Source organism: Schistocerca gregaria, chromosome 8 (assembly GCF_023897955.1).
Source record: "Schistocerca gregaria isolate iqSchGreg1 chromosome 8, iqSchGreg1.2, whole genome shotgun sequence".
Classification (NCBI taxonomy): Eukaryota; Metazoa; Arthropoda; class Insecta; order Orthoptera; family Acrididae; genus Schistocerca; species Schistocerca gregaria.
In genome coordinates, this window is record NC_064927.1 from 355,736,318 (window position 1) to 355,760,351 (window position 24,034).

General features: G+C 41.9%; 1 protein-coding gene across 3 annotated transcripts in view; it reads right to left on the reverse strand.

The window, feature by feature from the left end:
- The window catches only part of LOC126283941 (putative fatty acyl-CoA reductase CG5065), a 464,455-nt gene that overhangs the window by 382,748 nt on the left and 57,673 nt on the right, over window positions 1–24,034 (reverse strand). Inside the window, exon 1 of one of the 3 annotated variants that reach the window (XM_049982336.1) lies at window positions 20,489–20,582. The exons of the other annotated variants lie outside the window; for them this stretch is intronic. The gene's annotated coding sequence lies outside the window, so the exon portion shown is untranslated. Of the gene's footprint in view, window positions 1–20,488; window positions 20,583–24,034 lie in introns of those variants that run through there. 3 annotated transcript variants of the gene reach the window in all.

Below are 24,034 nucleotides of genomic sequence, written 5' to 3' on the forward strand. Positions count from 1 at the left end.
CTTTTCGCCACTAGGTGCGCTAGTGTCGCGACTGTCTGTTACAATGTGATTTATTCACGAAAACTGTATGAATCTACATTTATCCCGATGCCACACCAGATCAAAAATTCTAATGTCTCTTTGTAATTATGTCGTATTGTTCACACGTGATGTCTCCTTTACTAAGGCACATTTTAACAATAAATAAAATCGATTGAACAAATTTTCTCAGAGTTTTTGGTAAAAACGGAGTACTTACAGGATCTGTTACGGCTACATTTTGTCAGGAACAGATAGAGGCGTGAAGTTGAAATTTATGTCACATACGGTCCCTTGGCAGTGTAAAAATGTAAGCTAAGTCAATTAATCAAAAGATACTGCCATTTATGTTACATAAGCCCTCCCCCTCCCCTCCCGCTCAGAGCGCAAGTCCAACTCGCTAATGCCATACTCCTTTCTCCTTGTCAATAAATGTAATGACACTAAAGTGAGCTGCAGCGGGTCCGCGCGAAGACATTTTTCCCGGATCACGTTTCGCGCCCGCAGAACAACGTAATAATTCTCATTCCTTTCAGCGGGAAAGTGGCTGTATCTGGTCAAATGACCGGATCACTTTCCGATACGGCGGAGTTTACGGTTTACTTTGTCGATAACTGTGATTTTTCCACGAACGACGTTTGTTCACGTAATTCAAAACGGTGACATCAAGGGGAAGATCCCATTCCTACCGCCCCTCGAACCGAAGGAAAGGAATTTTGTTTCTTTTAACTCCTCTCTCCATTCTCCTCCTCGTCCTCCAATGTCACCTTTCCATATACAGGTCTGCTCTGCATGAAATGTGTTTACACAGTGGTATGTGATCCGCGTTTTATTCTACTTTCGTTACATTACCATCCACATTCTGTTCACAAGAACACCACAAAACTTTGTACGTGCGTTGCGACATTTCATAATACAGGAAGGGGAAATTTTACTATCTGGGTATAGCAGTCATCGTAAGGATAAGATCAATCACATTCTCAGGCAGTCTAGCCACCTTTTAACGTCTTTCAATCACGGGTGCGTTACTTTCGTCTGAGATAAAAGCTGCTCCACAAAGGCGTTGGGTATTCAACCTCACATGGTCTGTCGCATCGACATATTTGACTGACTGCAAGGGAAAGCTTTAAACTTATTTTTTCCTTGAAGCTCAGCCATTGTTCACCACTGTTATTAGCAGAGCGCGCTGGTTTGATTAAAAGCAACTGACTTCAGCAAAAAGGTGAACGGTCCAAGTCACTCAACAGTGATAGTAGTAAAGAAATATTTTAGTAAACAGGGCGCATCACAACAGATCTTCAAACCCCGAGAGTGACTTTTCAGAATCATTTTGCTTGGAAACAGATGACGCATAAAACCAGAGTGCTGACAAAATTAACGTATCCGTTATTGGTCGGTTTGATGATTGGAGGGACCAAACTACGAGGTCTCAGTTCCTTTTTCCTCGAACAGACAGGTCTACATGACTGTACATCAGAGGTGGCCTAAGGCGCGAAAACCATCGGAAGAAAACCCCAAGACCTACCAAAGACCAACGAAGGCGAGATAAGAGACGAAAAAGAAGAAAGGAAGACACAAGATAAAAGGCAGGCAATGTGCCCCATGCAGGGAGCTGCAGAATCCAATGAGGGAACATATATCTCCCACCCCCTTCCCACCACGCCACTTATCAGAGCATCCGCTATTGGAAAAACATTAAGAGGGGGTTGAACTGCCTCATGAGTAGATAACCATTATATCATGTTTCAACACAAAACTGAATGTGGGGAATGAGTTGCTAGATACCAGGTAGAATAATCCGACTACTTCAAGACGATATTACTTTTATGAGCAACTTGTAATAGGAAAATTATTATTCCGATACCTGTTTCATCTTCAGAAGCTCCACTATTATTCGTTAGAAGTTGAAGTACAGATAGTTGAAGAAAACGACGGTCTTACTTTGTTACCAATTTGAGAACGCGATTCCACTGCCTCTAGCGCTACATTCTTTCAAGTTTATTGAAACTAGAAGTTCACCCAAGCGAAGCAGGGAGTGCGGAACAGACACGCAACTAAAAGTGCGCTTCCTCGTTTCAGGTCGGCGACAGGTAACAATTGGATTACCGCAAACCCAAGTCGGCGCAAGGAATTCAGTCACGCGACAAACGCTCTTGTCGCAGTACGCACTGCAGATGTTTATTGATGCGGCTCATTCGGGCGAGAATACTGTGAGTACAGTGCGATTTTTAATCGTTATGGAACGAAAGACACAATATCCCTTCTCAGTAATGAAACTGTTGTATCGTTTACTCATATAACTTCCGTTTATGTTTCATGGCAGTTCTTGAGACGCTAAATCACATTAGCAGAAGAAAATCTAATCGGTTCTCACGTGATATTCAGAATAAAATAGAACTAATTCATGAACAGTGAAGGCGAGCGAAATACCTGTCGCTTTCTGATAACGTTCGTTTTGAGAGCTTCTCAACAAGTTGCTTCCGAACACAAATAGATTTTCAAATCTGTTGCCCTGTCATTCATCGCTGTATTCTTTGTATAAATTGAAATATTATATTTGTTATGTTTTGAGGATACGACGATACGTGTTTTTCAGAGGCTAAATATCGAACTACCACAAAATTTCATATGTTGCAGTCCTGTAAATTATGCAGACTACAGGAAGAGATGAGAGTAGGCTGTAAGCGTTTCACTATGTCATCATGTGACACTCACTGAACACCCACTGCAGTTCTTTCTAAAGTTGTCAACCACGTAAACAATAGTTTCTAGAATCTTAAGTTTCGACTGTTACACCAATTAATCTTCGGCAAAAATTCCAACTAGTATCAACTGGAGTTCGCCTGAATAATTTTAGGGAATTCCACGGTGTCTTTTAACAGGGAAGAACGGACCAGGGTTTAAATCAAGATCCCTTCGAATGAGATTCTAATTTCAGCGAATGTAATACCACATCCAACTTTTCTTATTTTTTATCTGTCGAAGGTACACACACTTGAGTATAGGACTGTGGTGGAAGGAAGATTCCTGAAAGAAAGCAGTTCTATGCATCCTATATTCATACAGGCTAACTTTTACCACTATCAATGAGTTGGTGTAGTAGTTAGGTTACCAGACTCGTATATGGTATGGGTAAAAACAAAATTGCACCAAGAGATTGTCGGAATCATTCCTTTGACTTAGCAAGGTCAATTTTCTTCCGCACTGTTCTCGAGCTACAGGCACACGGCCCCTCTGTCTACGGATTATTATCCTCTGAGCTCTCTGCTACAGTACGTAGTTGGCAATAACCTGCTGCAGCCAGAGATGCGCAAACTGTTCTTTCTTATTCGCGTTTTATTGCACGATACTGCGCATAACCCAGAACACAATTCTTTTTAAGAACTCGTCTCCTTCTTTGTAGCGCCGCAGTTCTTTCTCTTGTGTCAAACTCCATTACCTTCCTTTACAAGCACGAATTTCTTATAACCTGTAGTAAAAGAATAAATTTAAAAAAATTAGAATGCAGACTTCTGTAATTCTCCTTGCTTAGGATTAACCCTTTTGCTCACAGCGACAACATTACCATGAATTACAGAAAGCTGTTCTCAGACAGAGCAGTTTTGTTAAAACGAAATCAAATATATTCTGAGGCGAGGCAGTAATAATCTAACGAATAGAGAAACGCAATAAGCATTAGCTAAAGACTTCTAGTGTATAACCGATACAATCAACTGCTTTACAGCACATAAATTAGATATTTCTTAAAGAGGCTAGTGAAGTTGCCGACTTGCTTTATGCAAAATCGCATAACCGAAATATTAGTAGTTGTAACCAAGCAAACAACGTTACAGAGAAGTAATACTGAATACTGTCGAACCATGATAAAGCTCTAAGGAAAGTACTGTCAGTATTGGCGGACATGATACGTTTGCATAATCTATAAGAATATAGGGAAACGACACTATAGCTATGTTGAATGAGCTACGCTGAATCGCTCGGTTCCAGAATATCTACTTTTGAAGAACACTTCTAAGACGGCAGTGGTAACGGTAAAAAAGATAACTGGCGTATTTCTTATTACAATAAAGGTCCCAAAAAGGTATTGAAAATTCGAAGCAACGGAGTACCTACGGAAAAGTTAGAAGACACACAAGAAGAAGTTTCAAACATTCACGCATCAGTACATCTTCTGTGATAAGAAAGATTGTACATACAATTTCCATTTATATCTAGTGCAGTGTTACCCTAAATTCCAACGAAACCTTCGCAGCTGAGGTACAGCTCTGAGATTAATTCACTTTCTAGTACTTTATTATCAAAAATATTATTTAGTAGTTTTCACACATTTGATGCCTGATGAGCATAAATGTTAAGTTCCCGCCGAGAAGAAACCAACGTAAATAACAACAAACATTGTGATTGTTTACATAAATTTTATATATACAATACCTCCATAATGGCAGTCACAGAAAACTGTTAGTAACGAAAATGATTATTCAATGAATATCTTATAAGAGCGAAGTCTATTCTGACAGATAACTATCTCATTATACATCCCAATAGTATAGCACGACCAGAATCAGCTAGGAGATGGAAGTAAAATCATCACTTACGGTCTCTTTGGGATACACGATCAAAACGCATTCGAGACAATGCACGGCATAGAAACGTAGGCCTATTTACTTCGTACCTATTATCAAGGTCGTACAATGTACGCGTAGTCACCCCCTTCGACGCTTAGGTGCTGGAACATGCTTCTTAAAATAACGCTGTCACCGTATTTAGAAAGTGGACATTCACCTTACACGAAAGACAGCTGTTAGCGTTTTCTGCTCATAGCAAGTATTACTAATATGTCCGACTTGCGTTTGTCTGCTCAAAGTAATGGAAAGTTATAACTTTATTGCTTCCTATCATCGTACATGTAGAGATGTTTTAAGATATACATCCTGAAGCCTTTCCCCTCCGTCCCAATAACACATCAGGACCACCGAGTGCAGCCTTCCATGGACGTGTTTAGCCCCCCTCTGGGATTGAGATATCTTCACTTATCTCTAAGTGCACAAATAAAGCAAAATTATAATACGTGGGACAGAGATATTTTTAATTAAATACGGTACTTTTTTTGCAGTTGCAATCCTTCACTTTAAGCGTAGTGGAGCTGCTTTCGAGCGTTCAATATTCTAGCACCGTACACAGACGCCATTGTTTAACCTGTGGGAATCTTCACATGTGTATATTAATGCGAAGTGCACTGGTGTACACACGGACAATGTCCGACCTTCCACTAAGTGACAATGGCAGTCCTATTCCTTAGAGCAGTGGTCGTGTGGTCGTGAACTACGTTCGAAACAGTATTTGTGCAGGTCGCGTTCTGAGCCATATGTTCTAACAACATGCATATGGCAGCAGCCGAATCCAAAAACGCCAACTAACGTTCATAGCTTCTGGAGAGAGTAGTTTTTCCTGCTCAGACACAAACAAAAATACTTACAAAGACAGTAATATTTTAAGATGTCGTTAATTTTAATTGACGTTGATGAACTCTGCAGTGAGCTATGTAAAATCGGTCGCTTACCTCAGGAACAGAGCGGTAAGTGGCGCGATCAGTGCATGGTTAGAAAACATTTTTCACTGTCTGCTAATGCTGACAACTCACGGGAGTGACGGACCCGTACCGATAAGCTGCTACGGCATAAGTTTTAACACGGAAGTAACAGGGATTCGTGAATGCGCGTTAGGGACGATCATCTTCAAATGTGATACATATATGTAGCAAAGAATGTGGAATTATATTAAGGCTATCTTAATACGAATTCATGAATGACTCAGATAAAGGACTTAACACACTGGACCATAAGCCAAACCTCGAGCTACTCAGCACACATCAGCAGCTGATCATTGAAGATACGTTATTATACAAGACCCTACACTCGCATGTAGTAAAGTCGCACAACACCGTTTTCATATTTTTAATATCTCTCTCTCTCTCTCTCTCTCTCTCTCTCTCTCTCTCTCTCTCTCTCTCTCTCTCTCATTGTAATGTTAATAGTTCTAATTTATGTATGTTGTAACAATGATCGTAACACTGATATAAGATGTTATTGTTGTGGTCTTCAGTGCAAAGACAGGTTTGGTGCAGCTCTCCATACTCCTCTATCCTTTGCAAGCCTCTTCATCTCCGAGTAACTACTGCAACCTACATCCCTCTGAATCTGCTTACTATACTTATCTCTTGGTCCCCCTCTACGATTTTTTGCCGCCCCCCCCCCCCCCATGCTTCTAGTCAGGTTGTGCCATGAATTCATCTTCTCCCCAATTCTATTCACAACCTCCTCCAATCCTCAGCATTCTTCTGCAGAACCACTTTTCAAAAGCTTCCATTCTCTTCTTGTCTACTCTGTTAATAGTATACGTTTCACTTCCGTACATGGCTACACTCTCCATACAAATACTTTCAGAAAGGACTACCTGACAAATCTATGTTCGCTGTTAATAAATTTCTCTTCTTCGGAAATGCTTTTCTTGCCTTTGCCAATCTACATTTTATATCCTCCGTAATTCGACCACCATCATTTATTTTGCTTCCCAAATAATAGTAAAACCGGTTTTTAATTGGACTACATTCCATTATCTCCGTTTTGCTTTTCTTGATGTTCATCTAATATCATCCTTTCAAGATACTGCCATTCCGTTGAATTGCTCTTTCAAGTCCTGACAGAATTACAATGTCATAGGCAAACCTCAAAGTTTTTATTTCTTCTCCCTGAACTTAAATTCCTACTCCAAATTTTTCTTTTCTTTCCTTTAAGATACAGTAATAATATTTTTGTAATAATTTTTTGATGCATATATTTGGAAAACTAGGTATACAATCCTTTTATGGATTTTATATACTTGAAAATTAATAGAAGACAATCTTGTGTTGTAAAAAACTGCTGCCATCTGGCGGCACGTTTAAACATGCTGTATTCCGTTGATAGTGCCATAACAGTTTCCTTTCAGATGTCAACAAGGACACAACATGAGAATATTTTATACATGCCTTATGTGTTTTATGTATAACTACTGTGCGTTGTTCGCCCAGCTGCTCTTTTACGACGAGAGACGGTTCTATGGAATATCGTCTATAAGGTATGTTTACTTTGAATTTTTATGCATTTTATGTTGGTTTGACATTACAAATTTCCGTAATTGTAGCTTTATATACATTATAGTTGTGTCCAATTAATGTGAGCAGTCGACGTAATGGACTGGCCCCGTAAAATATTTTTTCTACACAGATGATCTGAAGATGGTGATTTAATTTCGCTGAAACTAGTAATCATTGTATTTTCGTGCGATGTCGGCGAATAAATTTCTGTAAAGAAGAACAAACATGTTAGATTACGAGTTCGCCTCCAATATAGCTCACAACGCCAGGTAATTACAGTGACATTCAAAACATTTAGTAAATATTTGTAATTGTCGCTCATCTTGCATAATGCATTTAATTACAAGTACAGTAACTGTTGTTAATAAAGTAATTATCCGCTCACACAGACAACAACAACAACACTTCGACAGGCTATTTCAGTGTAACAACGTTGCGGTTGCTGAGTGTGGCAGCAATCTGAAACAGAACAGTAGATAGAAAATGTTCCGAATAGTGTAGACTTAACGATCAATAGTTGGGGGCCAGCGGCCCACTTATCGCGCCCTCGTTATACGTAGTATATTTGGGGTTCAGAAGGTACGAATTTACGTACATTGCGAATTGATAATAATATCAGTACATATGCGACCCGAGGTGCCGCTCACAGTGTCAGTATTGGCTCATGACCAAAATAAGTTTGACGACCACTGCCTTAGAGTGTACGACAGTAAGCAGCGTGGCAATACTTCGCTGTCCTCGACCAACCTGTCGACATATCAAATGGCTCTGTGTGCTACGGGACTTGACATCTGAGGTCATCAGTCCCCTAGAACTTAGAACTACTTACACCTAACTAACCTAAGGACATCACACACATCCATGCCCGTGGCAGGATTCTAACCTGCGACCGTAGCAGCCGCGCGGTTCCAGACTGATGCGCCTAGAACCGCCCGGCCACCGCGGCCGGCTGGCATATCATCATCAAACTCTATGAACAACAGAAAGAAGCACAGCTATCCAGGTGTATATTAGTTTCACATGGATAGATTCTGACACTGATCGTTCACCGTACATTCGTCTCTAATTCGACCTAGCAGTCTCGTCTCGCTATCACAACACTAAATGCTATCCAACTCTGCATTCTGGAGCAGATGACGCGGGCGTCATACAGCGGAAATTGCACGCACACGCAATCACGCATTCGGGTTTAACGACCTATCGACGACATGACTGAGCACAAACTTCGAATGTGAACAGATGTGGAACTAAGGGTGGGCGGGGGAAAGGGGTGGGGGGTTATAATGCGGGTCACCGACCTCCCCCATTTCCGCAATTGTTTGTTAATAAAATTGTTTATATTTTTACATATATCTATTTCCATATTTCAGAGGTAACTTTCTGAGGATATAGAGGCATGAAAGTAAGTATCTCAAAGATGCAAGGAAATCTCTAACTTTTACGTTTAATTGCTGTTATCATTCGAGCCCGCCAAAATCGCCCATTCATGGCTTGACCGTTCTTGCTACCAACAACAAATTCAACACGGTTCGCGATTCCACAGGCACAACCGGCAAACCACAAAATGTTAAGGAAGGGAAGACAGAAAGGTAAAGACTTTCCACTGAGAAGAAAATAACAAAAATTGCTTCCCGAAAGAAGGCCGAAGCGACTTAAGGAAACAGCAGCATCACACGGTGTTCATCTTCGTCTTCTCTTCAGGTATTAGGCAGGAACTGCCTGTTAGGGTACCCAGCTCTGTAGCTGTTTTCCTCTCTCTCTTCTCCCATAGCACTTATAATTTCTTGCCTTTAAGGGAAGTCTCTCACTCTCCATTCTTTGTAGATGTTCATTCCATTTTCTTCTGTAATCTCGAATTTTATCATTGAGGCTAAAGATTTGCAGTTCTTCTCTAAGATTTTAATTTCTTAGCCTGTCTTCTCTTGTGCAACCTTTAAGGAATTTCATTTCTTGTGCCTGAATCCAACTTTCTTACTTCTTGGTAATCACCCATGTCTCACTTCCATAGAGCAGTGTGGGAACTGCAACAGTTTTGTAAAATTTAATTTGAATGTCTTCCCTGGCTCTGTTTTTTAGGTTCCTGTTGATTGTTCCACATACCCGACTGAATTTACTAAGCTTAATTTCAATATCTCTGCTGCAGTCAAATGTCATTTCACATCCGAGGTACATTAAATGGTTTACTTGCTTTAAAATCTTATTATCTATCACTATTTTGGTTCTGATTGGTTTTTTTCCCCCCATGAAGGCCGTTGACTTAGTTTTTTCTTTTGAAATTTCCCTGTTCAAATTAGGATTTATTTGTTTTACGCCTTTCTGAAATTCTGATTTCCATAATGTACTATCTTATTAATGTAGATGTTGAACAAAGTTGGAGAGATGCACCAGCCTCGTCACATCTCCTTTGTTAGTTGGTACCTCATTAGTTGTTTTTCCATTGAGATCTAGTGTGATATTTGTGTCTTGATATAAACTTTGGATATCCGCGATTCGTCATTATTTCCCAAAGTTTCTGTCTATTGACGTTTCAAAACATTTTTAATGGTATTTCAAAATGAATATCCGGGTTTTAAGACTGTAGCAATTATTATATTCAACTTACAATTATGAACAATACAACTCATACAGTTTTGTTTGTATACCTGTGCGCAAAGGGAAGAGTCCGGAGCGACCAATAGTGTCAGAAGAATGTGCTGAACTTATTAAGAGTCTCAAGCGTAGCCCCACGAAATCAGTTCGGAAGGCTAGTCGTTAATTACCAATCCCAGTGCCTTCTAAGTTGAGACTTAAGTGGAAGATTACAGCTACATCCTCATCGCTCGCAACAGTTACAAGCTCTAAAGCCAACACACTACAGTTAACGTGCAAACTTTGCAAAACGAAATGTTGGTGCATGACGAAGATTTTTCTGGATCGACACTTCATGTAAGCGGAAATGTGAACACAAGCAATGTGGGCATCGAGGGTCAGCAAATCCCCACAAGATAAAGCAGTTGCAACGAGTCTGCCCCAAACAATGTTTTTTGGGCAGTACCGGCACGCCGATCAAGATTTGGAAGACTTCGCCTATTTACTGTGTCCCGTATGGCGAATGGTGCTCATATTGAACACTCACATGAAACAGTGGTTGAATTGTTCTTTCATTTTATGTATTATTTATAACTAAACGTTGACTGTAATAAATGCTACAAAGCCTTCAAACCCGTACATTCATTTTGAAGCACCCTGTACTTCATTTACGAGGTCGTTTAGTCACAGTATACGCACTAGTGTTTACAATTTTAGTGCCTAGTGAAATAATGGTGAGGGAACACTTTGATATTGTTGATAAATTTTTGGTTAAAGTTGAGAGTTTTTATTGCTATTATAGTTTTTATATTAATTATGTGACTGTATTTTCGGATATGTGGATTTCAAATGCAACATTTTTGGGAGCTGTAATTTCTCGATTGTGCTAATGCAGTATACTGTCAGTTGTTGTAAGGAAATGATTACATGATAATATTTTTATATTTATGTACTTATATGGATATGGTGTCTGTTCCGAAACAACAGACACCATTGATGACATGCAGCCGTCTAGAATGAAGTTAGAATTGTATATTAATACCTTCAGCTGCTGACGGACTTTGATATATATTATAAATGAAGTACAGGGTGTTTGAAAATGAATACACGGGTTTTAAGGCTTTGTGTCATTTATTACATTCAACTATGTAAGCAGGAGATCCCGTGTTCGAGTCCCGGTTGGGGCACATATTTTCACCTATCCCCGTTGATATATGTCAACGCCCATCAACAGCTAATATAAAATTCTAATTCTTGTATTTTATTGTACTTAAGTGGTTATAATACGTTTTATAATATTTATTCTTATTATTACTTAAGGAAGTCTGCAGGCAAAAAATTTAAATTTTTGACGTTTTACAAAACAAGTCTTACAATATTCCTCACTATTTTCTTCACAAAATGGCATACAAATTATCTTTGCGTGACATTCAGAAGTATTGCATTTTTAATTTTATTATGTTACTTGCGTATCTCAAACTACCTAATTCCAGAGGTGCCTGTCTGTATGTGGATATCCTGGAAATTATGCCATATACAAGGCTGATTTAGAAAGTATGAAGAAAGCAGTCTGGACCTCATGCATGCACAAACACGCAACTGACTGAAAACCGATACGTTCACTTTGCCCACCTCGACCTGAATCATGATGTAAATTCCGAAAGGCTTTAGTTTTCAGGAGTGCGTTTAGTACACAGGAAGTCTATTCCTGAAGCTGTTGAAGTCATCAATCCAGCTCACATGGGCCTCGCTCACCTCGACTCCCGGAAGTGTCTACATGGGCGGTCTCAATCTCACTGAGACTTTCAATAATAACTGGACAAGTACCCAAACACGGGTTTGTAGGTTGAATACTCTGAGAAGGGGAGATAGTGGTACTTTATTAACATTTAATAACTAAAATATGGGGAGAAAGAGTTCTAATCCAGCTTAGCATCACCACAGTCTGTCATGCTGTAAAGTGGTTGAAATTATTAGAAAAGTTGAGACTTGCGAAAGCATAGTGTGCAGCCGTGCTCACCACCAAAGAAGAGAGGTCATCCGCAAGGAAGACGGACGTTGGCAAAGATGATGATGATGCGAACTATGCTGGAGAGTTTTTATCATTTTAAACTTTAAACGTGATTTTATCAAAATGACGTCTTTTAACACCTCATGTACCTACATATCAAAAAATGCGAGTATTTGCGACAGCTGCATCGAATTTTGTACATACTACACCTACTGGAGCACAATCATGGTAGCGATTTTAATAGGTATGCGTCTAACGGTTACATGTACAAATATTCATAGTAAAATTGCATAATTATAAACAATTCTGTTTCTGGTTTTTTGTATCTTCTCTTAATTTTGCTTCAGTAGACGTAAATAACAGCGATGTTGTTGTTGTCTTCAGTCCTGAGACTGGTTTGATGCAGCTACCCATGCTACTCTATCCTGTGCAAGCTTCATCTCCCAACACTTACTGCAACATACATCCTTCTGAATCTGCTTAGTGTATTCATCTCTTGGTCTCCCTCTACGATTTTTACCCTCCACGCTGCCCTCCAACGCTAAATTTGTGATCCCTTGATGCCTCAGAACATGTCCTACCAACCTGTCCCTTCTTCTTGTCAAGTTGTGCCACAAACTCCTCTTCTCACCAATTCTATTCAATACCTCCTCATTAGTTATGTGATCTACCCATCTAATCTTCAGCATTCTTCTGTAGCACCACAATTCGAAAGCTGCTATTCTCTTCTTGTCCAAACTATTTATCGTCCATGTTTCACTTCCATACATGGCTACACTCCATACAAATACTTTCAGATAAATTACCTGGAAAAATATTAGATTGTTATCTTCATTGGTCCCACACATAAACGTACACAAACTTAGCTTATTTAACATTGACCACATGAGACCTACAAACTCCCGTTATAATCATACACATCTGTGATATTTAAAAAGTGCGGTGAGTGCAAGTTATGTAGTGTTTCCCGAGTGGTTTGCCACCATAGTGCAACAATAATTTTTTTATGTCCGAAAGAACAGACACCACGCACTCATACTATTGATTCGCCTCGATGGGCAACGAGTCCATAAATTTCAGTTAGGATGCACATTTACGTTAGATCTCTAGCGGGAATCTAAAATTAACTAGCATGGATGACATGCTAGTCCCTAGGTGGGACTGAGTCCGCCGGGGAGCGTGCCAACATAGTACGCACATTTGCAATAAAAACTGTGTCAGAGTGGCTTAGTGGTAACAGCTGCCCAGTAAGCTCGAGATCCCAAGTTGTCGTCCCGGTCCAGCATACAATTTCATTCTTCGCCGCTGATTCCATACAAAGTCCTGAAGCAGATGATACCATTAGTTCTTTCCATTCCATTCCTTTCTCCCGCCTTCCCCTTTCAATTTACACAGTAGCCGGTCTTTTCGCCTATTTATGAGCAACATGTTATATTTAATTACGTTCAGGGTCAACTGACTGTTCCTGCACTAATCATCGATCCTCCGCACAGCTTCCTGCGTTTCACTGCTGCCTTACGGCGTTGCGACCTTCCTTCAGACATAAGCAGCATCTGCGAACATCCTCAAGGCGCTTTCGACGTTAACAAATGCATCATTTGTATTGCAAACGGTAACTGCTCTATAACAGTCCCTTGAGGTCCACCTCATAATACAAGGGTGAGTCAAATGAAAACCTCAATTTTTTTAAAAAATATTATTTATTGTGCAGAAGTGGTACAAAGCTGTATCACTTTTCAACAATCTCCCCCACGATCAATGCAAGTTCTCCAGCGCTTACAAAGCGCATAATACCTTTAGGAAAAAAATTCTTTTGGTAGTCCGCGCAGCCACTCATGCACCGCGTGGCGTACCTCTTCATCAGGACGGAACTTCTTTCCTCCCGTTGCGTCTTTGAGTGGTCCAAACACATGGAAATCACTTGGGACAAGGTCTGGTGAGTATGGTGGATGAAAAAATGGCTCTGAGCACTATGGAACTCAACTTCTGAGGTCATTAGTCCCCTAGAACTTAGTACTAGTTAAACCTAACTAACCTAAGGACATCACACACAACCATGCCCGAGGCAGGATTCGAACCTGCGACCGTAGCGGTCTCGCGGTTCCAGACTGCAGCGCCTAGAACCGCACGGCCACTTCGGCCGGCATGATGGATGGGGAAGACACTCAAAATGCAGGTCTGTGATTGTTGCAAATGTTGTACGTGCAGTGTGGGTCCTTGCATTATCACGTTGCAAAAGGACACCTGCTGAAAGCAATCCGCATCGCTTTGATTTGATTGCAGCCTGCAGATGATTTTTTAGGAGATCTTTGTATGATGCACTGGTGACAGTGGTCTCTCTAGGCCTGTAATGCTCCCAAATGACGCCTTTTCCGTCCCAAAAGAGTGTCAGCATAACCTTCCCTGCTGATGGTTCTCTTCGAAACTTCTTTGGTTTAGGTGATGAGGAATGGCGCCGTTCCTTGCTCACTCTCTTCGGTTCGGGTTGGCGGGAGTGAAGCCAGGCTTCGCCCGTCCCCAGTAACGATTCTTGCAAGGAAGTCATCACCTTCTCGTTCAAAGCGCCATAGAAGTTCTTCACAAGCATCAACACGTCGTTCTCTCACTTCAGGAGTCAGCTACTGTGGCACCCATCTTGCAGACACACTGTGAAACTGGAGCACATCATGCACAATGTGGTGTGCTGAACCATGACTAATCTGTAAACGTGCTGCAATGTCATTCAGTGTCTCTCGGCGGTTTTCCTTCACTATGGCTTCAACTGCTGCAATGTTCTGTGGAGTCGCAACTCTTCGTGCCTGACCTGGAGGAGGAGCATCTTCCACTGAAGTCACACCATTTGCGAACTTCCTACTCCATTCGTAGACTTGCTGCTGTGACAAACATGTACCACCGTACTGAACCTTCATTCGTCGACGAATTTCAGTAGGTTTCACGCTTTCACTACGCAAAAACCGAATAATAGAACGCTGTTCTTCCCTGGTGCAAGTCGCAAGTGGGGCGGCCGTCTTTATACTGATACTGCGACGGTATGTTTCATTTGCACTATGCTGCCACCTACAGGCCATTCTGCACGCTGTTAGTAGCACGCTTACCAACTTCCAGGCTAGTGGCGCGAAATTTCGATTTTTTTTTACAAATTTAAGGTTTTCATTTGACTCACCCTCGTAAACCTAAAACCTTGCTTCTGCCGTTTTTTCCTCTAAGTTTGAGGCTTTACTGTGAAAACTTACATAAAATTACGATTCCAAGTATTGGCCAACGCTGGCCATTCCTTTCCTCCGTCTTTCGGGCGGCATGTGAATCCCGCGGCGGAGGAACTGGGCACCTTGCAGTTGTTCATATCACCGGAGGTCCTGGTCGGCCAGGCCGTGTGCCACTGATTGAAAAAGATGGTATTCAGAAGAAGCAGTGTCCTGGAAAATAAGACGGGTGGGGTAGGACTTGCCATTTCAACGTTTCGGAGTAGTTTTTAACGGGTTTTGAAACGTGGTCTCGAGCACTGTCATGTTGCAAAATCATCTTTTGATGTCTATGGCTATATTGTGGCCGTTTGTAAGTGTTAGGCTGAAACGCATAAGTCGCTTTCGACAACGATCTCCTGTTATTACTTCCGCCGTTTTCAGCACCTTTGAAAATCTTCTCTCTTCCACCGCCATGTCGGTCTTCGTCGTGAACATCACCGTTCTTGATATGTTGAAACCATTCTCTGCATATTCCTTAGCTAATAGGTGCCGCATCATAGGTCCTACGCAGCATTTTATAAGTCTCAGCTGCAGATTTCTTTGCGTTAAACCAGAAAATTATTCCTTCTCGCAAATTACGAGAATCTGGATCGGAAGCTGACATATTCAGCCGAAAATAACTTCATGATGCAATCACGAAACTACTAATATTTTGATGGTGTTATGTTTACAAATATCTAAACGTATTGGATCTATCATTTGCACCACCACTTGCCGTTACTTCCATCTACTTGAAAACGGCAGAAGCATAGTTGTAGATCTAAAATGGCACTAATAAAAAAGGACCACGAAGGAATTATCAGAATGGGACAGAAATTTTTTTAAAGTAAAAGGTACATATACAGGCAAACAAACGAATACAATTTCAGAAAAACTTGGATGATTTATTCAAGAGAAAGATCTTCATAAATTGAGCAAATCAATAATGCGTTGTTCCACCTCTGGCCCTTATGCCAGTAGTTATTTGGCTTGGCACTGATTGTCCTCCTGAGGATATCGCTCCAAATTCTGTCCTATTGCCGCGTTAGGTCGTCAATATACCGAAGCCATAATGCTGAAACGTTCTGAACTGGGGAGTGATCTGCCATCTTACTGACCAAGGTAGGATTTGGGATGCCCGAAGACAAGCAGCAGAAACTCGCTGTTTCCGGGTGGGCATTATCTTGCTGAAATGTAAACTCAGGATAGCTTGCCATAAAGGGCAATAAAACGGGACGCAAAATGTCGTCGACCTACCACTGTGCTGTAAGGGTGCTGCTTATGGCAACCAACTGGTTCCTGCCATGAAAAGAAATGACGCCCCAAACCATCACTTCTGGTTGTCCAGCCGTATGGTGGGCGAGGGTCAAGTTCATTTCCCACCGCTGTCCGTGACGTCTCCAGACACTTCTTCACTAATCATCGGGCCTCTGTTTGAAGTGGGACTTATCAGTGAACAAAATTTTATTCCTGTCCATGTGATTGCAGGCCGAAAGTGTGTCTTGAGACGCCCCAGACAGCGGTGAGATACTACAGCGACTATCGCCCGCCATACGGCCTGACAACTAGGAGTGATAGTCTGGTGTGCCATTTCATTTCACAACACGACGTCTTTGGTTATCACCGGCACTCTTACAGCATAGCTGAACATCGACGATATTCTACGACCCGTTTTGTTACCTTTCATGGTAAGCCATGTCCGCCCCGATAGTTGAGTGGTCAGCGTGACGAAATGCCGTCCTACGGGCCCGGATTTGATTCCCGGCTGGGTCGGGGATTTTCTCCGCTAAGGGACTGGGTGTTGTGCTGTCTTCATCATCATTTCATCCCCATCCGGCGCGCAGGTCGCCCAATGCGGTGTCGAATGTAATAAGACCTGCACCAAGGCGGCCGGACCTGCCCCGCAAGGGGTCTCCCGGCCAATGACGCCAAACTCTCACTTCCATTTTCCATGGTAAGTCATTCTGGGATTTTGACGATCTAACGCGGCAATTGACAGAATTTGCCACGACAGGTGGACATCCGACAACTATAAACCAATTCCAAACCGAATATCTCTTTGGATAAGGGCCAGATGTGGACCAACGCGCTACGGACCTGCTCAATTCGTGGAACTGTTTCTCTCGAATAAGTCATCTAATTTTTGTGAAATTGTAATAATTTCCAGAATGAGATTTCCACTCTGCAGCGGAGTGTGCGCTCATATGAAATTTCCTGTCGGATTGAAACTGTGTGCCGGACCGAGACTCGAACTCGAGACTTTTGCTATACGGACAAGTGCTCTACCATCTGAGCTACCCAAGCACGACTCACGACCCGTCCTCGCAGCTTCAATTCTGCCAGTACCCTCGTCTCCCGGCTTCCAAACTTCACAGAAGCTCTTCTGCGAACCTTGCAGAACTAGCTCTCCTGAAAGAAAGATAAACTTCTGTGATGTTTGGAAGGTAGGAGACGAGGTATTGGCAGAATTGAAGCTGTGAGGACGGGTCGTGAGTCGTGCTTGGGTAGCTCAGATGGTAGAGCACTTGTCCGCGAAAGGCAAAGGTCCCGAGTTCGAGTCTCGGTCCGGCACACAGTTGTAATCTGCCAGGAAGTTTCATTGTGATCATTTGTTTGTCTGTATATGTACATCAGATTTATCGATTTCCATCCCATTCTGTTGATTCCTTCGTGGTGCGCCTTTTTTTGTCTTTCAGTACATATTCCGCCTTTGTAGTTAAGTGGTCTGGCTCCTATGTAGAAGACCCCGGTATTGTAGGGATTTTTTCCTTGGTGTGAGGACTGGACCGGGGTGCACACAAACCTAGCGAGACCTAAAGCGGGAGCTAATTGATTTAGAAGTAGCGGCTTCAAGGTCAATAAAGCCGCCAACGGCCGGCAGAGCAGTGCACTGACCTCTCGCCTCTCCACACCGCATACGGCATCTGATGACACCACTGACATAGGATGACACGGCGGCCCATTAGGGCCACAATGCGGAGCTTTGCTTTGCTTACTATGTATCCGTGTGTAAACATAATAACAAGTATACTCATCACAAATTTTTCTATAGACAGCCGTCGAATAAGTTACAGCCTGCACTGCACTAGGTTTACAATTTTCAGTGACTTTTGAATACATCGTGGGAGCAGACAGTGATCAATGTTATTACTAATAGTTACTATTAAAAATCAGTCATGATCACAAATTTATTTATTCTGGTAACCGGTTTCGACCACGCCTGTGGTCATATTCAGACCAACAAGTCAAATATAACGTCTGATCAGAGGGCTACATACATTGAAGAAAATTACATAAAACTACAAAGTTATAAAACTATGAATTACCAAAATACTGTATGAGCAGTAGCCTCCTTCTGGTGGTAAATCACTGCTAGATAGAGCACTTTTGACAGAATGATATCATCGCTAACCAACGGGTTAAAAGTCACATAACGTAAAAATTTCGTAATTAAAAGAACAATGACAAGAACGAAAAAATAAAAATACATGCAACTTAGCTGGTTCAACAGCTGTTGTTAAATATAATATGTAAAAATATTAAACACACGAGATAAATAAAAATAGTTTCGACAGTACATGGGTTGCCCTCTCTGGGCTTGTTGTTGGGAAGGTATTGGTTGCCATGGTAAGTATAGACGCCATTCCAGTTTCATATAATTTTCTTCAATGTATATAGCCCTCTGATCAGACGTTGTATTTGACTTTTAGGTCTGAAGATGACCACAGGCGTGGTCGCAACCGGTTACCAGAATAAATAAATTTGTGGTCAAGACTGATTTTAATAGTATCTATTACAATTTTCAGATCACATAAATACTATTTTCATTGAAAACTTGTTTTATGCTGAAATATGAAAGAGGTGCACGAAACATAGCACAGAAGCACGCGCGCATATATGTAGTAATATGACTGGTGCAGATCGCTTCTCGAATGTATCTAAGTTCACATTTTATTTCATAAACTATATGGACAGTAATGACTTTTGAGGTTGCTGAAAGATTCTCAGGCGAAATTGCGAATTCAGAGATATCCGAAGTTCAAATGGCTCTGAGCACCATGGGACTTGACTTTTGAGGTCATCAGTCCCATAGAACTTAGAACTACTTAAACCTAACTAACCTAAGGACATCACATACATCCATGCCCAAGGCAGGATTCGAACCTGCGACCGTAGCGGTCGCGCGGTTCCAGACTGAAGCGCCTAGAACCGCTCGGCCACTCCGCCCGGCAGATATCCGTAGTCTACCGTGCAGTTGCAGTAAGAAGGCTTTAAGTTCGGTGGGATCCTGGAAAGATTCAAGGCCCCACTCGGCATATTCTGAAATTGTTAATCCCTGACGCATGGCTGTATCGGTGCCTTAGCTCCTGACTGCCTACTTGTATCAAATATTTATTCGGGGGGGGGGGGGGGGGGGGAGGGGGAAGGAGGGAATGGGTGTCAACAAGAATCCTGTCTTTCCGTTCCATAAACGAGAAGAATTTAGCTCAAATTCAACAATATTTCTGTTTGGCGAACCCAGTGTATTGGCCGTCTCTTCTAGGCATTATGTGCTACGTCCTCCAATAGTGGAAGACCATCCAAACTCGCTACCAAGTAAATTGTTTACGCGAATATGGACACCAGAATGGGGGCAACTTGCAGAGCCCCCTCTATTTTCATGCTTCTCACATTTAAATTCGTCACATTAGCTGTAAGTTTTCTGCCGCCCCTCCAAAGGGAGCTCAGGTTGAGAACATACAACGCATTCTTATCATTCAATTCGTGGGAGTCGTCCCATGCTAAGTTCACTCGGTTATTTCCCGTATTTCCATGGGAACGTGAGTTGTACAGACGAATTCTTCACTTCTTATTCTTTCAGTCTTCCTAACGAAGTTCCGAATTACTAACTTTAATTTTACTTGTTAATTTTCCGGGTTTCTGTTTACCAAGACTAACATTAGACTATCATTCTATGCGGTTTTTATATTTTAATAACTTTCCGTAATTAGGTGATCCTTATTTGTCCGCAGCTCGAGGTCGTGCGTTAGCGTTCTCGCTTCCCGCGCCCGGGTTCGATTCCCGGCGGGGTCAGGGATTTTCTCTGCCTCGTGATGACTGGGTGTTGTGTGATGTCCTTAGGTTAGTTAGGTTTAAGTAGTTCTAAGTTCTAGGGGACTGATGACCATAGATGTTAAGTCCCATAATGCTCAGAGCCATTTGAACCATTTTTTGATCCTTATTTAATGAATATAGTTAGGAATGGACTAAGGTGGTGTCTGAATGTAGTATGTAGCAGCCAAATTATTTATGGAATGTTTCGTAACATGCAAAGCTGTTTAACGCGGTGACGAGTGGGTATCGTACGCACGATTCTATTTCAGAGCCCAAACCATTACTAATGCAGATTAGTTTCAATTCCTTATGCTAAAGAAATACTGAGTTTCTTTTTGAACAGAAATTCTGTGCACGTATACCGGAGAGCAACAGGAACTTGAGGACGATACACTTACTACAACAGCCACTCGTAATGTCCACGCAGACGTTACTTACCAGGCATGTTGGAGCACTGGGCACGTATGCAGATGTAGGCACGCGAGCAGGCCAGAAAACCCGGCGCCACCTACGCACGTGAGTGCGGCCAAGTGGCGGCGCGTCCTACAGAAGCCAGACAGGCTGTGGGATGGCGGCGGTGACGTCACCGCTTCCGCCAGCGTTCCTCGAGAGCTCCGCCGGGAGTGAGAGGGCGCTCGGCGCTCAGCTACAAGGACGAGCGCAGAGGCGTGCGTCGGCGCGGGATTCGCAACACCAACTCTTGGCGACAATGCTTAGCACGGTTTCACGCTTATGTCACGTACATTGCACAACCTTCTGCGTAGAACACATGGAAGATTCACGTCGAAGTTGACGTCGTTAGACTGAGTACAAACATTGAGAGATCGATATTTGGGAGGGGGGGGGGGGGGGTGGTGTAACGGAGGAGGGAAGGAAGAGCAATAGGAGGTGGTACATCCAATAATTCGCTTACGTGATCAATCAGGGAATCCTCGAAAATCACAATTACGAAGGCTGGACACATTTCTCCTGAATAAGAGTCAGATTTGAAATATGGTTAGTGGGCATAAATACACGGTATGAGACAAAGACTAGCTAAAAGACATTATTTATATCTTATGTAATTTTATTTCTATGTATTCAGACACATACGTCGCCAAACGGGACGTTTTGCCAGTCTACAAGGTGAATCGGAATTGTGAAATTTATTCGTCTTTTGCCGTTACTGACAACTAGCGTACGTAGCGAACGCCACTCGTCCCGATTCTGGGAAACTTCTCATTAGAGGACGAAACTTCGAATGCTTTCAATATTCATTCCTAAAAAAAATCGTATTCAAAGTTAAACACTTTCAAGACGACAAACAAGATCAAAAATAAGAATGTGAAATGGACACGAGTGTTCTCCTTTACGTCTCTACAGAATGAATGGTAGGTTGGTTGGTTGGTTGGTTGTTTGGGGGAAGAGACCAGACAGCGAGGTCATCGGTTCCATCGGAATAGGGAAGGACGGGAAAGGAAGTCGGCCGTGCCCTTTCAAAGGAACCATCCCGGCATTTGCCTGGAGCGATTTAGGGAAATCACGGAAAACCTAAATCAGGATGGCCGGACGCGGGATTGAACTGTCGTCCTCCCGAACGCGAGTCCAGTGTGCTAACCACTGCGCCACCTCGCTCAGTCAGAATGAAAGTTCTGACCATTCCACATTGCGAAGCCAGTAGACAGAACTGTGTAAGGCAGTATTCTCAAAGTTTCGTCCTCTCATGAGAAGTTTCCCATAATCCGAACGCGTGGCGTTCGCTGCGTACGCTAGTTGTGAATAACGGCAAACGACGAATAAATTTGAGAATACCCGGCAGCCAAAAATCTAAGTCCGAAATGCAAGATACAGTCAAGAGACGGACATTCATCCTTAAATTTACAGATGTGAAGACACCGAGCCACAGTAATAGCAATATTCGTGACCACTCCTTTAGTTATCAATGGCAAACCCCACAAATTTATTCAAGTGCCAATTATTTGTAGTGATAATATGTAATTAAGAAGTAGGTGTATCGAAAATTCATTGTTAATAAAAAAAAAAGATATGGAATACTCGTAAATACATTTAATAACAATGTAATTGGCAAAACAGCTGCACAGCCCGAGGCCACATAAATAGAAAAAATATTGAGAAACGCGGCTGTAGTACAGTTATAAGGTTTATAATTCAAGCAGCAGCCAGCCCCAACCATGGTTTACAAAATATCATTTCACTCAAATCATTAAATGTTTCAGATTTATTACAAATCATCTTCGGATGACTCTTACAGTTTTCCTTTCTTTTCTGCTGGGATCTCGTTCTGTACTCGTTACTGGCGTGATGCACTATGATAAAACATTTTTCGATCGTAGTTCGGTAAAGTTGAGACTTTTTGACCTTCACAAACACATTCATCAAATGATCTTCACATTCATAAAACATGAAATGTGCCGAAAACTTACGCAGAGGATGTTTCTGTACGAGAATTCGTCCTGTATTTGAGTTATGAGTTATAAAATTAAAACATTTTTGCACATGCAATATACCAGTGATGTTTAATCCCCGGTGAACTGCTAGAACACACACAATTTTATATTTTATGGCAACACGCACATGCTCAACATTTACAAAACTTGTGATACCTACACATCAGTAACGAGAAACATCTTTGAAAATATTGTTCCGCCCAATTATAGGACTGAACCACTAACCGGGAACACGGTCCTCCATTCGCAGTTGCGGATTGCCTATCTAATGAATTTCAGGATCAACGAAAATGTAATGTTCCATATTACTACATAATTAGTGACCCAATTTAAAAATTTCAAGTGCTGTCAGTCATTTGTTAAAGGGTATAATACGGTAAACCTATAAAAAAAATATGGAAAGTTGTGGTAAGGACTATGGGACCAAACTGCTGAGGTCATCGGTCCCTAGGCTTACACACTAATTAAACTAACTTACGCTAAGGACAACACACACACACACACACACACACACACACACACACACACACACACACACACGAGGGAGGATTAACACACTAAGACAAATATTACGGTAGAAACTATTTATATGTCTTAAGGTAGCGTAGCTCATGATGTGCAAGTAACACAGATTACATTCATCCAGTATTTGAGAACGAGAGTACTTCGTGATTTCGAACCAACTTTACACACAATTACAAACCTTTACGCAAAAGTCTCGCTGACGTTCCCCCACACAATGAGGAAAGGAAAAAAATCTGACTGCTTATATTCATGCTCTCGCAGTAAAACTTCAGCATCAGGCGTAACGTTTTACTTTTTTATTTCTTTGCTATTAATTATCCGCAACACATTTTATAGACAGTATCGACATGTACCACTAAGTGTGTCTGCAAGACTTTATCTATGTACGACATGTAGTTCAGGAGATATGACTTCATAAATAATGAGACGCGGGAAAAACTAGCTTCTGCTTGAAACAGGGCGTAAACTACAGGGTGTTTCAAAAAGGACTTTACAACTTTAAAAATTCATATAAATTAATTCATAGTACCTACAGAGGTATTGTAGGGAAATACATCAAGTTTTGTCTCGCGTAGTTTGCTAGTGCCGAATTGGACCGTAATGAGCGCTAGCGGTAGTTGCGTTAAAGATGGCTGCCTTCAATGGACCCGATCGTGCTAGCTGCGTGTTTTGAAGAATCGAAGTCGGCGACCACAGATCAGCGAAATTTCCGTACCACGTTCGCTAAAGATCCTTATAGTAGGCGTCAGTAAGACATGGGAAATCATCAGGTCGTCCAAGCACGTCTGACGCCGTCGCTGAGCGAATGAGCCAACTTTCGCCAAAAGCCTTAAGAAATCAACCCGGCGTGCATCTCGCTGACTGGCTGACGTCCGGGATTTTCTCAGTGGCCGCTTTCCAGGTCATGGATTGGCGAGTGGTGAGGGCCATGCAACTGGACGTGATGCGCCAATTGCATGGCCCCCACGTTCCTCAGACCTGACACCATTCGATTTTTTAAAATGGACATTCA